The sequence below is a fragment of the Apteryx mantelli genome, chromosome 1 (assembly GCF_036417845.1).
Source record: "Apteryx mantelli isolate bAptMan1 chromosome 1, bAptMan1.hap1, whole genome shotgun sequence".
In the NCBI taxonomy this organism is placed as follows: Eukaryota; Metazoa; Chordata; class Aves; order Apterygiformes; family Apterygidae; genus Apteryx; species Apteryx mantelli.
The window spans coordinates 157,441,203-157,454,183 of NC_089978.1; the positions used below are offsets into that span (position 1 = coordinate 157,441,203).

The 12,981-nt window shown below is 43.1% G+C and overlaps 1 protein-coding gene across 2 annotated transcripts in view; it reads right to left on the reverse strand.

The window, feature by feature from the left end:
* Window positions 1-12,981, reverse strand: part of CREB3L2 (cAMP responsive element binding protein 3 like 2) — an 84,885-nt gene that overhangs the window by 39,408 nt on the left and 32,496 nt on the right. The gene's annotated exons all lie outside the window — the stretch shown is intronic.

Sequence of the window (12,981 nt, forward strand, 5' to 3'; positions counted from 1 at the left end):
AAACTTATCTCCTTGCCTGTCTGTCATGCCAACAACAGGAGAGCATTGATCAAAACAATTCCAGTATGTGTACCAGGCCCCCGTGCCAGTCAGCAGCAGGATCCACCAGCCCTGCCTAATAACCTCCTGCTCCAATCACTGCCTCAAGCTGAAGAGCTGCAGCTGGAACAAAAGTCCTCTCAGAGGCACACATTAAAACAGAAGAGCCTATGATTAACTCGCAATGAAAACAGAACATAAAAACATGGTAGCCATGTCTTGAAGCAGCATCCTTTTTTCCAAAGATACTCACTACAGCAAGTCACCATTAATGGGAAAGCGCATTTCAGCCAGACGGTGTGAAAAATCCTCCAGGGTTTATTGTTAGAACACTCTGTGTGTGGAATAGGATATATTGGGTTAAATGTTCACTGAGGCACTGAGAGAAGAAAAAGGAAACAAATACTCAGATATAAACTCTCTGCCACTAAGTACGGCAATTGTAGCTGCATGGAACATACAACATGCTCTAGAAAAAGGGTCCATACATGCCCTCAGCCAAGCAATTAATGCAGTTGGTATAAATTTGATTTTCTGGCTGATACATGTATTTATTTTTGAAGTAGTAATCCAGACTAGAGCCCCCATACAGCTTCTAAACTGCACAGCTGGAGCTCCTGATGGCCAGCACTAATTTTCACCTTATCTATTGCACTGAACGCATTACACTGACAGCGCATGATATGGCTGCATTCACCAGGAAACTTGCATTCTTTTCTTATTCAAAATGAGCCCAAATCAAATCTCTTGATCTACTTCCTTGAGACTCCAATTCCATTCCCAGCAACAGTCAAAAATTTTGCAGCTCTTGTTCTATTCATTTCAAATGTCAGAAGACTCTACATCTTTGACAGACCAAGGAATTGCATTGCTAGAAGCCATTCCTAGAAAAACATAATAATTTCTTCTTGTCTCATTCACACAAAGAATTCTATCTTTGCACAAAAATATTTGTACAATGAAGTGTAACTAGCTTTTCCACACAATCAGGCATTATCTACCATCTTATATAGGAGTCTTTGTCAATTGGGGCACGATTACTATGAAAGTCCAAGTCTGCTTTATTTGCTCTGTTTTTGCAGGCAGTATTGATTTTGGCTCTTCTCTTTGCTCTCTCTTGCAGAAACAAACACTGAAATTCAAGATTTGGCTTCCTGTAGACTAAATTTAAGAATTAAACCAGTCAATATTATACAAATCAATGAGGGAAGCAGTGTGGTCACACTCCCATGCACGTGTGTTTCATAGCTCTGACAGTACCACCTGTGACCTCGAAGCTTGATGCTGGAAAACACTGAGCACAGCCAGCTCTCCCAGAGTATCCAAGAAGTTTGCAGACATACAGCGCCTCTTCCGAGATGCTCATCAATGCTAACTGGGCCTTCATGCAAAACTAATAAGGCCTCAGTCAATTCTGACAGACACTCAGGAGAAGAAAATATTTACTAAACGTAAGGCAATAAAAAGAGGACTCCAGTTACTATCCTGGAATAGCAAGCTACCTGAAGTAAAGCCTTTACAAACAGCCAAACAGATGCCTTTTCTTGTATTTACTTGCCATGAATGATAACACTACTAAACAAACTCTCAGATGACCAAGAATGAGGGTCATGACCACCTTAGAAATCCTTGTTTGCTTTGATTTCAATATCCTAGGACTCACTAGTGCTTCACAACCAGGGCTGCTTCCCAGCATCTGCAAGGGTAAATGTATAAGCTACAATTCCCTACTGCCCAAAAAGGAAAGAGAAAGGAAGTTCAAAATTAGTTGAATACCCTGGCGCACCAATAAAGGCACTTTGACTAAGAGAGGGTCAGCAGCTATCAAAGTGTAACCAGGGACAGAAATGCTTCCCAAACAACAGCATGATAAAAAGCAAGAATGAACCTATGAAAAGCAGCGCCTCTCTTGGAGGGAAAATGTTCCAGTCTCCACGCTTCTTTTCATTCAGGCTTATGTCTAGGGTCAATTATATTTCTTTGTATTTTTTTTTTCCTAAACCTGGCTAGAACATTTTCCTCTTTCTAATTCTTGCCCGCATTTATTGTGACTGATCACTAGCAAGATGCTGAAATAGGGCTGCTACAATATTTGCACATTGGTTTCAAGACACAGCTACAATATCACCAGCACCATCTACTCTGAGGATGTCATCCTTGAAAGTATTATACCTAAGAGTCAAATTGGTCCAACACTATTCTAAATTAACAGACCCAACTGAAAGGCAAAATAACCACAGGTCACTTGGCTACTTTTGGTAACTTCACAAAACTCTATTAGTCTTCTGCATACTGCTACTTTGATATTAAGAAATTTGTATCAATTGCTATTTTACTTCTTCTACTTGGTTCAAATTTGATATTAAGTTAGATGATTTTTTTCTTCTTCTGATTGAGGAATTTTTCTAAAACCAATTCAGGAAAAACAAAGAAGGAAGCAAGCATTCAACTTCCCCAAAACAGAGAGAAACAGAACCTTGGCATGAGGAAGAGTTTACCATGTTCATCATCATTTGGGCTTTTTCCTTTTCTCATGCAGCTGCAAAGTTGACAAGTAGCAAGCTGTGAGGAAGAAAAGAATTTGCATTCACAATGGAAGTGCCTGACAGTAAATAAATGGTTTATAATTTTTTTAAATGGTTCTCTATATTTATTACCATTTTATAAATCTTGTTCTTAATGGTCTGTGATATAACCCAGAACACTGGCCAATAGAGAAGTCTCGGTTGCCACAGACAAGACTGCACAACTGCTGGACTCGGGGAATAAAGACAATTTTAGGGGTCTGGACTTCTCCTCATTCAATGATTACAAAAACAATACCCCTCGAGTTACAGGAATCTTTTCTATGTTATACACATCTCTGCCTCCGTTAGCACTTAAAGCAAGCTTGCTTTATTTATTTTCCCCCCTAAGAAAACAATTGTCTCATTGAAAGCTGCTCCATCTTCCTAGAGAATTAAAAAACAGAAGGCATTTGAGCAGCAGTTACAGCAGAAGCTTTCAGAGAGCATACAGGTGCCCTCAGAGTTTCCACCTGAACTGCTCCCCTACCTCTCTGCAAAGTACATCCTCCCATCGCCAACCCTCCTCCTCTCTCCTCCCACCAACTCCATGCATGCCTTAGCGGTCACCAGCCAATTCCAAAGCTGAAAAGCCACAGCATAACCATCAATTCTGATATTGCAGCAACCACCCCTGCATTCAGGAACAGATGACACTTCAGGGGAGAAACTGAGAATTTTACACTGAATATATATTTGGTAGATAGAAATTCTTTGTTTAAGGCTTTCAGCTTGACATTTTTCACCAATAGAGTTCACCTTAAAAAAAAAAAAAGAGAGAGAGAGAGAGAGAGAGAGAGAGAGAGAGAGAGGAAAAAACGCACTTGCACCAAAATGCATTTTTTTTTTAAATAGGTCTGTAGATCTGCTCTGTTGCCAACTTCCTGCTATCCTCACACACCACTGCCAATGACAAGACTAATTACGGACATGTGCTGGTACAAGGGGTCCACTTGAATTATTAAACTGTTTTTCCTACATAGCAAAGGGATGTGTTTAGCTGGGATTTTAAGCTCTGTAAGAAGTCATGGATTTAAGACAGAGAAAAGCTTATCTTCCGCTTCCCCTTCCCCCAGAACATTGAAGAGAAACAAAACAACAGTGTTCATATTTGCAAAGGGAAAGGAAGTTGCAACTCCACGGAGTTTCATGGCCAATCTGTTTGGATATTCATGCAGCTTTGCTCCTGCCTGTAACCCAGGTGCTTCTGGGAAACACAAAACACCTACAGACATCACCCTGCGGTAAGCAAACAGAGGAGATCTCTCACATCCGGGCATGCAGGGGATTTTGGATAGCTCTTAGAAAGCTGTATTTGGCTGCAGACCAGCTAAGCCACAGGCTGCAGCTCTCCACAGCATCTGACTGTTCCTGCCAGACAAAGCCCCGTTTCTCCAGCTCTGCCTCAGGGACGGAATTTTTTCTTGTCTGATCAAATGAACATCTCTGAACTAAAACAGAGACTCAGGTTTGGCTAGCTACATGGGAGCTCTGACTTCTCCACAAGATAACCTGACACCAGACCAGAGCAGCACTAATATTGGTTATCTGAAGATGTCACATTAGCAGGATTAAAAACGAGACAGTCACGTGTCCAGAAAATTGACTTTCGAAGAACTCACTAAAGAAGTAATGAAGAGAAGTCAGGAGCCCCAGATGACACCTTATAATTACATTTAAATTATTAAATCAGTGACGCACTTTGCTGAGCCTGGAAAAATGCACTGCATGAACTAAGAGACCTATACATTTAGTGTAAAAGTTTTCCAGCAGAGCTCTCCTAAAACGGAGTTGCAACAGTGGCACCCTGGCATGCCACTGCTGCTACGGCTCCACCTGCCAGCTGAGTGCTACAAACAAGCCTTGCTCTTCAAGCAGCCCAGGGCAAGTCAATCAACATGCAACGCGCCAGGGCAAGAACCATCCGCTCCTTCAAAATATTCCCCTCTGGAATGTAATTGTTCCCTCCTGGCTTCCCCTAAGCCAGGACAGCAAGTCTGCCCTTCCCAGAGGGGTAAATGCCCCCCTCAACAAAAGTAACTGCTCATACGGGTGAGCATCTCTGCAGAGGGACTGCATATTTACTTTTGGAGTGAAGGAACCAGAGGGCATGTAAGGTTCAAGGCAGTGCTCACAGAGGGGGCGGCGAGGAAAGAGGGGAGAAAGGAGAGACTACAAACAAAACCTCATCTGTGGGAAAGTAAATCTGCACTGGAAGCATGAATTTGCTTCCCGATTTCCTCTCATGTTAAGTTAATCAGGAGAAGAGGGAATCACTTCTTATTTCTTCAGCAGCTCTCTTGTGGCTTACATGAACAAAGGTGCATAGGAGAAGACCGCTGGTGTCACCAAAGCTAGTGGCATTTCTATCTAATAGCATCAAACACATCAAAAAGTGTGGTTACATGGAGATACCATCTCCTTTGCAAGAAACCAAGCACACGTTTCACAGACATCTGGCAGCTGCTTATATTGTAACTGAAAAGGTCTGAGTAGGAGTCACAGCTGCCAATGAAAGGCTTCAAGCTCTGGAGCATCCAGGCAAGGTGCCAATCATTAAGAATGGCACAAACGTACTATTCAGTCTTGATGGGTTCAGCTCTAGACTTGCTTGCATAGTAGGAGCTGTAAAAGGCATTACGCACCTTGCTATCACCTCCACCTGAGTATGCAAGTACAGCATCTACCTGTAAGGACTTGGAGCAGAAACATGCCCTTCCCAGTTAACGAAGAACAGTGCCTAGAGGCATTGCTCTGGGAGGACAGAACATACAATCCTATCAGTGATGACAATGCAACAGGGAAGTTCACAACCTTACGCATGTCCATCCCCAAAAGGCAGCAAAAAGCTTCCTCATCGCAGGTGTTTTCTTCCCAGGCACCTTCTGCTGGTGCTGTTGACCTTCCTGGTCCAAGCTCATCAGTAACGGACAGGAGTAGTCAGTCTGTCAGCTTCCAAATGACCAAGACAACTCCGTTCTCAGTGGTCACTGGCATGTGGGCATCACTTAATTTTTACAGAGATTCAGACACAAACTCAGGACAGATTTTTAGGAATGTGACTACCCTTAACTGCTTCCTCTTCTGGAAGTCTTTATGTTTGCAGCAGGGAAGTTGGCTACTGCTCACTTTTCTCCAAACTCAGGCATGTCTCATATCATGAGAAGATGTAGCAAAGGAGTCCATGGATACTCCTGTAACCTCACCTCCATGATTCACTCACACGGGGCCGGCAGTGAACAGAAAAGCTCATATACTGGCACAGGGTGTGTTGATACATAACTGTTATGAGGCAGAGATCCAAGCTCTTGCTGTGTTGCTCTTACAAGGATGAGAAACGAAGGACAGCCTGGAAGCAATACAGTATTTTTCAGAAGATTTATTCCAAAGATGGTGGCTGAAACAGAGAGCAGAAACCAAGCCCCACAGAGTCATTCACCAACATCCCCACAGGGCAAAAGGGTGGAAGAGTGGAAGGCTGTACCCTGTACAGTTTGAGATACCAGGGGTTTATCTTTGGTATGCATTAATGGGGGGCAGGGGAGAACTACATTTGGCAGTGCATATTTGAAATGAAGTCATGCAACCACACCATGACGAGACAAAATCTGTGCTGTCAAGAGACCTCCTGGACAGACCACAGTATTATTAAGCTTGTGATTGCAGGCACAAATAACTGCTCACTCTTAAATCGGACATAAAGATATTCCCTCTCAGCCCAGTGGAGGGCCAAAATAGCTGGAACAGCTTTCTGATGGCAGGAAAAATGTCTTATATGTAACCACAGCAGAGAACAAAGAGATTGCAGGCTGTAGATAGTCCCCCCAAGTCATGCCTAAAACATGCTGATAAACAGCAGAGATTTATGGTACCCTGGCTTATGTTGCTGCCAAGGACAAACAAAGAGAACCTTAGACTTCTAGTTTTTTAATCTTCTACAATGCAAAGATCAAAACCAAGAGGCAGAGAAATAATTGTTCAATTATTTTACTCTACTATAAAATTCTTTATTGTCTAGTCATTTAACTACACTGAAATTGCCTCATTTGAAGGAGGATATGAAGAGTAACATGAAACTGGTATTTGAAAACAGCAAAGAGAGATCCACCATAACAACAGATACGATCATTTGGAGTCTCACACTAGCAATTACTCATTTTGAGCACCAAAATTGGATGGGTTAAAAAAATCCACTAAATGAATAACATTCAGGTTGTGTCATCAGTCAGCAAATGCCAGGAAATTTAGAGCTAATGGATTTACATGGTAATTAAATCTACACATCTTCCCAACTTGCTCAGGTTACACAGCTGGAAATGCTTAAGTTCATGCTGAGTAAATCTCACAATCCCCGCCATTATGCACACACACATGCACACACTTCCATTACAAATACTCAAGTATTTCCAACCCACCCGTAGCAAAGAAGAAATTTATTTATTTATTTTAAACAAATCAGGACATCTTTCAAGAACAGTATTTATGCCTTTGCCTTTCCTTGTTTCAAATTTTTTTTCACTTTCCCTAATTCACCTCCCCCCCAAAAAGGTATTTTCCTTCTTTAAAACAATTTTAAACTCTAATCAGTGGGAGTAAACAGAGGTTGAAAGAAAATGCATTGAGGAATCCTGCACACAGCTGTGTAGACAGTTCTTGTAAAGTACATTATCCCTTGCACTTTTGGTTAGTCTAAGAAATCTCAGTCATTTCTATCTACTTTTACAAAGAGCAACACACATTCACCAGCTGGTGAGAGCAATTCTGAAGACAAGTACAGCGAAGGACCTGAGTACAGTGAGAAAGCTCAGCTTACTAAGACCTTGCATCAAGAAAGCACAGGAATTTCCTCACACAACTCCAGAGGGCAGAAGGAAAAAAGGTGCCCTTGCACAGTTGAGGCAAGGGTGAAAAAAACCTCTGAAGTTCAGAGCATCTTAAGCCCACTGCCCTCAGACAGAGAAAAGGATGCTATTGCTCATTCCTAGCACAGGTCTCCGGAGAGTCATCTAAAATAGGAAAATCCATCTCACATTACCCTGCCCTCCCCAGCACATGATTCTTGGATCTAGTCTAATTTTCAACAGGCTGGGTGCATGTTTTTCTGTTTCCCGCCCTCTCCTGTAAGAGCTAAAACCAGAGAGGGATGAGTCACTGGGGTCAGAACACCAGAGCTGTGAGTCAGCAAGCTGGAAGCCCTTCAAGAAGCCTCCCCATTTGGGTTCCCAGCTGCCACCTCAAAATACATCACCAATTCGATGCTGCAGGCAAGCATCTGGATTGTGCTCTCAAGTTAAATATGTTCATTCTTTTGTCCCAGCTTTTTTTTTTTTTTTCTTTTTTTTGCCTCTTATACTCTTACGCCAGGCTCACTGGAATGCACTTCATTTGCCTCATAAATCACCTCTTGCGCCGCTGGCTTGGGAGGCAGAACTACAGAAAACTCTGAAACTCTTCATCACTTTTCTCCTTGCCCTTCTCTCCACCTGATGAGCAGCAGGGTCACAATCTTTACCAAGAGCAATTTTAGAGGCTGCGAGACACACTTAACTGACAGGTCTGCCTTTCATTAGCCTCCAGAAAGCCAAGAGCAGCGGCAAGCCTCCCTCCGCCACCTCCAGCTAATGTGACTCACCCTAGACAGAGAGGGTACTTCAGCTTCCAAAACTTAGTCATTGATGTCTTGATGGATTTTGGCACCCAGGCAAGATACTTATACAGACCAGTTCTGTTTTTTGAAACTATCTAATCAAGAAAGGAACAGACACAGTATTTTTTTTTCCCACCAGCTATGTTCCCTGCATAAAATGACAGTCAAAAACAGTTGTTACGAGATAACAAACATCATTTGGTTAAGTCCCAAAGGTGCTACACCTACAGGCCCTTGAGAAGAAACTTATATTTACTGCAAAAGGAATTTCACATGTAATTAGTGTCCTCGAGGCAGCCAACCAGTGTTTTGCCAAAAAAAAGCAGTTAAATAAAGTTTTCAGACAAGTTGCAACCTTTACATACAAATTTTACAATTCACCAGCGGGCATTCATAGCCTTGTTTGCTGCCTAGGAGCTAGGCAGCAGGGATAATGTATTTTGTCTTTCCACAGCTGGCTTGACTTACTGCCACTTTTGAAATAAAACAGTTACTCTGGTTTCTTCTTCAATGCATGCAGATAGATTTTAACGTTATAGAAGTATTTCACAAGATTCAGGAACACTGTACGTGGTTTCATTTATTCTCTTCCCTCCCCAATACACAGAGAAACAGGAGGGGAGGAAAGCAAAAAAAATGCAAAAAACCCAAAACAAAAACAAAACTTGCCTCAGTGTTTGTATAACAGCATCACTTAGTGAAAGGCACACATAAGCACTTTGCAAAGAGCACAACCAATGTAACCCCTGGGTTTTAAACAGCATCACTACTCTTGCAGGTTATTACAGGAAGAAGAGGATAACCAGGGACACAACTCAGAAGTCACAGTTACCTATCTGGTCTACGTGGGGATGAAATCCTGTCCCCAACAATGTAATTCAAAGTAATTGTTACTTAAAAAAAAAATAAAGATGCTGTAACCTGACATGCAGGCCACCAGCAGTTCGTTCATCTGCTCACCCACATGGTCTCATCACCATCCCTACACATTAGGCAACACTTAAGTTGCCAGCCTCGGGCCAACAGGCACATCTTGCCAGAAGCATGACCATACAAGTGGGCATACTGTACCGGGACTCTGTTAGGAGAGCACAGCAACACCTTTAGTCCTTATTGAGAACTCCTGCCAGAGCAGGGGCCCTCCTGCAGGACACAGATGCTTTCCAGCTCAGTTTTCTCACATTTAAAATGTTCAAAACAGCCTCCTCCCTAAGGATCAAGCCAGTATCTTTCAAAGGAGGATCTTTAATTAGTCTGAGTAGTGTAGGTAGGAAACAACTTCTCCATCAGTAGAGCTTGCTGCATGGTGTTGCTTGCCACTGATGACTGACACAGCATTTAACATTAAAAAAAAAAAAAAGCAAGCTTATCTTCTGCTTTAAGGACTTTACTTCTTCAATTATTGCAAAGTTTAAATGTGGCGTTCCAGCCTGTAGGGTCTATCATTCCTTCTTCTTCCTAGCACTGGCAGCAAAGCTACATACCACCTGTCAAAATTCAGTTCTTTAATTATAAAGTTGGCTGGTTACGATAAAATAAGTAAGGCTTCACTATTGGTATTGGACAGCTTAAGGAGAGACTGGGCAATTTATCTCACTAAAGAGTTGCTAGGTTCTGCTTTACAGATATATTTTTAGCACTGGGTTTTTCTGTTTGTTTGTGTTGCATAAAAGCATGAAAGCTGAGGCTTGAAGAGAAAGGCCACAAAGTTAAGTGCCTAAATGTTCATTTAGGTTCTCTTAACTTTTCAAGAGCCAGACTATCTCTTTGAGCACCCAAATGCAGACTTCCCAGTACGATTATGGAAAATATGAACTAACTTTCATAACACACTGCCTAATATTCACAGACATAATGTTTAAAGTCACAGGTGTGTGTAAAATTGGGGAAAGAAAAAAAAAAAAGCCCATCACCACATGCATAACCCTTCCTTGAACTCAAAACACAGATGCCTGATTGCACGGGAAGGAGAACAACACAGAGAGGAGTGGCCTTGCAGAACAAATGTGAGGAAATCCATAGGTCACATCACCTTACAGAGGAGATCAGCTCTCCTGCCTGATTCAGAGCTCAAGGATCACCAGTCTTTGGCTAATTAGGATTCCAGCTGCCACGGGTTTTAGACCCTGCCCAGCAGAAAATGCTGCCCCCTCTATCAGACAGATATCTACTATCAAGGTAGGAAAAAGAAACACCACCAACAGGACTTTGTGTTCAATGTTCCTGTTGCTGAGTATTACACATTAAGTACCATGCACTAAAAAGTCAGTTTGATGTCAAATCACTCCTAGCATGTGATCTAACCAGATAGCAGGACAAACAACTACCATTAGAGAATCCCTTACAGTAAACAAGGCATGTACCCAGCCAGGCTCCTTGCTTTCAGTGGAAATGTTCCAAGGGATTTGATCTGACACATCTCCTGTCCTTCCCATCAACTTTCACTGAGCCCAAACACTTTGGCAAGATATCAGCTCTGTACACATCCAGCAACAGGTATAATCAAAGCTTCCCCTCTCAAAACTGTCAAAACATTTTCAGCTTGCGACTTTGTAGTACACTTCATGTCGAAATGCCCTGCGTTTGAAAATTGCCTCCAGTGCTCCTCTGCATCACAAGACATATACTTCAAGACCATCAGCTTGCACTGGTACAGCCATAATTCTGCAGAAATCCACAGAAGGAGCTTGCAAAAGTAGTTCTGGCACCTCATTTTGTATGGACCAATACCTCATCCAAACTGGTACTTTGGCACTCTCCCTCTGAGAAAAGATGTATTTCCTCTTAAGTCACCATGGGAGCGGTGGGGGTCACCAATGAAAAAGCAGTACTTGTGTCAAAAGCAGAGTAATTTGTTTTGAAACTCTGCTGAAAGATGAAGAGAGACAGGAAACCAGGAGACAGGATGTGAACAAGCTCAAATAAATATATACTGAAAACTATGCACAGCATTTGTCTAGATAGTTTAAAGCATCCCATACTTTACAGTATGTATTCCAATTTCTTAAGACAACTCCTTTGCCACAATGCCAGAAAACATTTCTTCAGTCAACATTATTAAAACAATAAACAACAAAAAAAGTACTGAATCAAGGTTCAGGCCCCAAAATAGCAGTAGATGGCAACATTTGTATCCTAAGACAAGGTCTTAAACACACAGCTGTGAGTTTAGCTCTCCTCTATGCATCTTTCCAGAAAGACAGGGACTAGTGGAACAGTTTATTTAGTAATACGTGCGCTGGCTCTTCTCATGAGTCCTCACAATAAAAGGGAGAGTTTCAGATCTGCGTTGCCTTCATTTTGCTGTGAACAGGCATTTCAGCTTCATTGGGAGAGCTCTCCCCCACTGTAAACATCCCCTTTCTTCACCTGCAGCTCCCTTCACAGAAACGCCAGGGCAGAGCCCATAAGACAGCAGATCCATGTCTCCACTCTCGTGGGCACCACAATTGCTGGGGGACAACAACAGCAACAGGAGCTGTAAGTGGACGGGAGCTCACAACCATGGCAGGCCATGTCATGCCATCCAGACATCTCCCTGCGCGCCTTGTGGAGACCCTGGTCCACACAGATTCCTGTAGCTCATGGAGCGGAGCAGTCTTTTTGGGGAGCTCAATTTCTTCCATCCCCACACCTGATCCTTATCTCCCAAGCCAGTGAAAAAGAGGCCTAACCTACTCTCATCTTGCAGGACTTGCAGAAGATTATGAGAATGAGAAACGAAGCTCCAAGCTGCAGGTGAAGACGAGAGGAGCAGAGGCACCGGAGGAGCAGACCCAGAAGGGTGCACAGGGAAAGCAATGGGAGGGGAAGGGGGAAGTCACTGTACTTGGAAAAGGATAAAAAGCACCCAGAAGACATGCAGCATGCTAAGGTTACTAAGGTTATGCAAGAACTTCATCCCCAGTCACATATTTTTGCCAAGTGCCATTGACTTGTGCCTTGCCATTTAAAATCGCCCACCATAACCTGGTCATTCTCGCAACTGCTGCGGACTTACCCTAACTAATTCCTCCCCATCCAAAATGTGGGTTCAAGAAAGAGGTGAGACAAGTTAGAGGCCGGCACCATAGATCCCTGTTTGTCCAAGCTGGCGAGGAGGCAGCAGGTCGCTGGAGCAGCAGTGCTAACACACTACACGCAGCCCAGCTCCTTCTTACCATCCAGTAGGCAAGCCCAGTGGTGCACCAGCAGCAGCTGACCTTCCCGCATAGGGCAGCGAGGGCCTAGCTTGGTGGGAAAGGAGCAGGAAGAAAAAAAAAAAAAATGGGGGGAGTTTTATTTGGAAGCTACAACTTCCCTTCCGCTCCCTCCGTAACTACTGTGGGAGCAAGAGAGAATTCAGGGAGAAAGATAAGGGGGCACACGGGAAAAACAGTACGTGGCAGCCAAAGCACACCACCCTTTTGCAACATGAGTAACGAACTAGCTGGTGAAGGCCAGACAGTTTGTTCCAGCTGCACGGCGGAGGAGGGAGCGATACGGAGGTATCACGGTCCACCCCTGACCACAAAGGGTTGCATCCCAAAAAATAATTGCTGCTCACAGACTAACTGTTGACCTATAGTACCCCCAGCCTCATTTTCCCTGCTTACCATATTAGAAATCACGCCCTTTGCTGCATAACGATATGTAAATAAGGGGGGCATACCCCCAACAACCGTGCAAATGGCAATCTGGCCAATGAAGTATGTCTGCCGCGCTTCCACATCCCACCTTCAGCAACTATAA